The sequence below is a fragment of the Sinocyclocheilus anshuiensis genome, unplaced genomic scaffold, assembly GCF_001515605.1.
Source record: "Sinocyclocheilus anshuiensis isolate Anshui unplaced genomic scaffold, SAMN03320099.WGS_v1.1 scaffold481, whole genome shotgun sequence".
NCBI classification, from domain to species: domain Eukaryota; kingdom Metazoa; phylum Chordata; class Actinopteri; order Cypriniformes; family Cyprinidae; genus Sinocyclocheilus; species Sinocyclocheilus anshuiensis.
In genome coordinates this window covers 2,529,873-2,535,872 of record NW_015539907.1, presented here as the reverse complement: position 1 = coordinate 2,535,872, position 6,000 = coordinate 2,529,873, and positions in this window count along the sequence as shown.

The window sequence follows — 6,000 nt, the reverse complement described above, 5'->3', positions numbered from 1 at the left end:
CAGCTGCTTTTGAGCCCCTAATTCACTTCAGAAGAGAATAAGCGGAGGGTAGAGGGAGGACGTTGGGTGCTGAGCAAGGGCATTTGGCTTTGGTCTCCATGGAGATAAGAGTAAAGGAGAATGTAAGATGAGAGAGGGAGAGAGGAAAGCCCTCTGTGTCTCTCTTCACTCTGCCCCATTGTTATCAAAATGACTGTCCTGTGGGTGAAATGAAATCCAGGTGAGTTGGCTCCGTCAGGACAGAGGTTAGCACTCTGTTCATCTGTGTGGGAATTATGGGCCGGCCAGGCGCCCGCGGCACATGGGTTTAGCTGCGACCTCAGACATGGCCTCTCTCAGCAGCGGACAAATTTTTATCACACCCACTTTCGAAGGACCCTACCCAAAACCCCAGCCTCTGGCACACAGTTAAATGCCAAGACACACACACACACACACACACACCAGTATCAACAACTGCTGTCTAGTAGTTCTTAGTAGTAGTGTCTAGTAGTACTTAATGTAATTGTAACCACAAAAATTAACTGTTCTTTCACTGTGAAATATTCACATCAACACATATGTGTTAAAAAGCAAATGTTGGTTACAGAGATCTTTACAAAATAAATTAACTCCAAAAAGATGATAATATGGAAGTGTTCCTGAGAGAAAGTACACTGCAGTTGCACTGTAAAAAGGTCTTGCTGAAATTATTCACACATTTTTTTAATTAAAATAAGCAGTCTTTATATGCTGATTATAACTAAGTTTAATCATTAAAGGATAAAATGAGGGGCCCTCTATAGTGATAAATATAAGGATATAAAATAATGATTTAATTTAATATTATTATTATATATAGCGAATATATAGAATTAAATAGTGGTTGCCTGAGACAACAATTAATTAAAACAATTATGCAAAATATCTGACTGCAGAAATGCGACTGACCAATAAGAATAAACCACTGCAAAGAGTCATCTGATAGGAAGAACAGGATAGTTGTCACATGGGGATGTTGACACAAGAACTATATCTTAGTTCAGTAACACAAATGCTTTTAATTTAAAATTAATTAAGATTTTATCCAGCAAAGGTGCATTAAATTGATAATTTCCGACATTTAACAATTGTTAAATATGTTACAAAACATTTCTGTTTAAAATAAATGCTGTTCAAACTGTTTTTAACATTGATAACAAGAAAAGCTATTTGAGAATGAAATCAAAATATTAGAATGATTTCTAAAAGATTATGTGACTCTGAAGACCGGAGTAATGGCTGATGTACATTTAGCTTGCCATTACAGGATTCATAAATGAATTACATATTTTAAAATATATAAAAATAGAAAACAGTTTACAAACAATATTACAGCTTTTACTGTATTTTTGATCAAATAAATGCAGCCTCGGTGAGCATGAGAGACTTGTAGTGCACTGCACTGTAGTGTGTGTACAATTATGTATACATATATATACACATGTATATCAAATATACATAATTTAGCGCTCCAGCTACAGACAAGAGCTAAACTTCCTGTTCTCAACTCCTCCAGATGATTTACATACAACATATGTAAAGGTGTCACTCGTTCTAAACACATCTTCATATTTGTACATCATATGCAACATCAAAACAATATTGGTATATGCAGATAGCATAAGCATAACGCTCTCAAAGTTGTATCATACTATGACAAATACTTTCAAACATAAAGAAAAAATGAGGGAGAAGAGGAAAAGCAAAGAGAGAGAGCAAAAGAAACAATAAATCAGAAGGCAATTCGCTGGCGGCTGCATATGCATCAGATCATGTCTCATGTCTTCAAGGATTTTCAGAGCGAATCGTAAAACAAAACTCCATTACCTCCTGCCAGAGCATGCAAATGAATCACACCATGGGGTGAGAGGGAATTAAAGAGCCTTCTCTAATCAATGACAAGCCAGGATGAAACCCTCCCATCCATTCCTCTACTCTCCAGTAACAAAGAAAAGCTTCCCACATCTTCCCTATGTATCCGTCCCTCTGCCACAGGGCACACAAACACACACTGAGCCTCAGAGCCTGTGCGATGCTAGTGTCACCTGCCAAACAGAGTGGACACCCCTAACAGGGACAACATAGCTCAACACCTCTCCTGACCCCTGACCCTCTCTGAAACATGCGCTCGGAATCTGCCGTACTCAGTTTGTGGCACATGTGAGTATGTTTGCGCACAGGGGAGGCCGGTCGGTTCGCTCACTGATGCACAGGGCTGCATAAATGACAGGCTGGGCCCGAGGACGACTGTTGGCGTTTCCCGCCAAATATGACATTATTTGACCTAACCCTACCCCTACCCCTAACCATAGCCCATAACAAAGACATCTCAAACAATGTCATCTTTGCATTAAAAATTACATAACTGAGCGAATGACACTTAATGACAGTTGTCATAAACATGCATAAAAAACCTTCATATTCATGACGTGTCATGTCATGATTATGTAGGTGTCATGTCATGATTATGAAGGTGTCATGTCAGTCTTATGCACACCCCTTCAAGTAAAGTGTAACCCTGAAACTCTCTAAAGATTGTTGTCCTGCGATTCACAACCAAACCGACATTCAAATCTTTGCCTACTGTAGAACCAAAATGTGCAATTAAGAACACAGAAAGCAACTTTCAAACGTGGGAATTTGGAAACTTTTGTTGTATCTCGAGTCGATCAATCAAAGGACAGGCCTGAGACACCCCCTTTGTGGATTTCTTCAATGCCCTATTTCCTGGACGGGACGCAGGAAATTACTTGCTCATTTTCCAGGGCCTCCTTGACAAAGCCACAATGCATTTATTGATTCATTCTCTAAATCAAATAAGGTTTTTTTCCCCCTCTGCGTTAATACCTAGAGACCCCCTACCTGACACAATATCCATTCTGCTGCTGGAAAATGAAGTATCAGTCGACATGGATAATGAATTCATCCTGCATTGCTAAAATAACTCTAATTGCCAACCACATGCCGGAACAATTGGAAAATAATATTAATGCGCATTTGCTAGGTGTATTATCCATTTGTCCAAGTCAATAAGAACTGTCATTAAAAGCGGCAATAAAACTCACATTTCGCCTGCTTATTTATCTCACAGGGAATTCAAACTTGTATTTAGCACATTTTGCAGACTGATTACTTATCACATTACAATGCTTTTTCATGTTAAAATTCAAATGGGATGTTTCTGGAATGAATGGTACAGTTTAATTTGCATATTTATTATCTTTATGGGTAAGGTTCCAGAGTAGAATTTGAAAGTAATCATAAAAGCGCATATTTCCTCTTCATCGCATCATTTCTCATCAGCCATATTGGCCCATTTCGACACTTTGGTTCTAATAAATGATTCTTTGCATTATTTTGTGTGCCGCATGTAAAAACTTTACCAACTCTACAATGTGTGTCAGGCCAAAGTGGAAAAAACATCACATTCTCTTGGTTCCCTTTGAAATAATCCAAAAGCAGCCGTCCAAAATGGACAAAATCAACCTCAAGGCCCATGAAAGCACAGCTCTAATTGACAGACCTTGGAGTTTCTGAAAAAAAAGGGTGACTACCTGTGATCAACAGCTGCTTTTGAGCCCCTAATTCACTTCAGAAGAGAATAAGCGGAGGGTAGAGGGAGGACGTTGGGTGCTGAGCAAGGGCATTTGGCTTTGGTCTCCATGGAGATAAGAGTAAAGGAGAATGTAAGATGAGAGAGGGAGAGAGGAAAGCCCTCTGTGTCTCTCTTCACTCTGCCCCATTGTTATCAAAATGACTGTCCTGTGGGTGAAATGAAATCCAGGTGAGTTGGCTCCGTCAGGACAGAGGTTAGCACTCTGTTCATCTGTGTGGGAATTATGGGCCGGCCAGGCGCCCGCGGCACATGGGTTTAGCTGCGACCTCAGACATGGCCTCTCTCAGCAGCGGACAAATTTTTATCACACCCACTTTCGAAGGACCCTACCCAAAACCCCAGCCTCTGGCACACAGTTAAATGCCAAGACACACACACACACACACACACACCAGTATCAACAACTGCTGTCTAGTAGTTCTTAGTAGTAGTGTCTAGTAGTACTTAATGTAATTGTAACCACAAAAATTAACTGTTCTTTCACTGTGAAATATTCACATCAACACATATGTGTTAAAAAGCAAATGTTGGTTACAGAGATCTTTACAAAATAAATTAACTCCAAAAAGATGATAATATGGAAGTGTTCCTGAGAGAAAGTACACTGCAGTTGCACTGTAAAAAGGTCTTGCTGAAATTATTCACACATTTTTTTAATTAAAATAAGCAGTCTTTATATGCTGATTATAACTAAGTTTAATCATTAAAGGATAAAATGAGGGGCCCTCTATAGTGATAAATATAAGGATATAAAATAATGATTTAATTTAATATTATTATTATATATAGCGAATATATAGAATTAAATAGTGGTTGCCTGAGACAACAATTAATTAAAACAATTATGCAAAATATCTGACTGCAGAAATGCGACTGACCAATAAGAATAAACCACTGCAAAGAGTCATCTGATAGGAAGAACAGGATAGTTGTCACATGGGGATGTTGACACAAGAACTATATCTTAGTTCAGTAACACAAATGCTTTTAATTTAAAATTAATTAAGATTTTATCCAGCAAAGGTGCATTAAATTGATAATTTCCGACATTTAACAATTGTTAAATATGTTACAAAACATTTCTGTTTAAAATAAATGCTGTTCAAACTGTTTTTAACATTGATAACAAGAAAAGCTATTTGAGAATGAAATCAAAATATTAGAATGATTTCTAAAAGATTATGTGACTCTGAAGACCGGAGTAATGGCTGATGTACATTTAGCTTGCCATTACAGGATTCATAAATGAATTACATATTTTAAAATATATAAAAATAGAAAACAGTTTACAAACAATATTACAGCTTTTACTGTATTTTTGATCAAATAAATGCAGCCTCGGTGAGCATGAGAGACTTGTAGTGCACTGCACTGTAGTATTATGTATATTATGTATACATATATATACACATGTATATCAAATATACATAATTTAGCGCTCCAGCTACCTAAACTTCCTAAACTTCCTGTTCTCAACTCCTCCAGATGATTTACATACAACATATGTAAAGGTGTCACTCGTTCTAAACACATCTTCATATTTGTACATCATATGCAACATCAAAACAATATTGGTATATGCAGATAGCATAAGCATAACGCTCTCAAAGTTGTATCATACTATGACAAATACTTTCAAACATAAAGAAAAAATGAGGGAGAAGAGGAAAAGCAAAGAGAGAGAGCAAAAGAAACAATAAATCAGAAGGCAATTCGCTGGCGGCTGATCAGATCTCAGATCATGTCTCATGTCTTCAAGGATTTTCAGAGCGAATCGTAAAACAAAACTCCATTGCCAGAGCATAGAGCATGCAAATGAATCACACCATGGGGTGAGAGGGAATTAAAGAGCCTTCTCTAATCAATGACAAGCCAGGATGAAACCCTCCCATCCATTCTTCTACTCTCCAGTAACAAAGAAAAGCTTCCCACATCTTCCCTATGTATCCGTCCCTCTGCCACAGGGCACACAAACACACACTGAGCCTCAGAGCCTGTGCGATGCTAGTGTCACCTGCCAAACAGAGTGGACACCCCTAACAGGGACAACATAGCTCAACACCTCTCCTGACCCCTGACCCTCTCTGAAACATGCGCTCGGAATCTGCCGTACTCAGTTTGTGGCACATGTGAGTATGTTTGCGCACAGGGGAGGCCGGTCGGTTCGCTCACTGATGCACAGGGCTGCATAAATGACAGGCTGGGCCCGAGGACGACTGTTGGCGTTTCCCGCTCCAGCCTGCCTCTCCTCTCTTTTCCGGTCCTCTCCACCCGCTTCCCACTGCCAGCCTGCTACAGCCTGCAGGTGAGGAGTCTGTGGCGCCATATGGAGCGAGGAAAATTAACAACGAGGAGAAAATCTC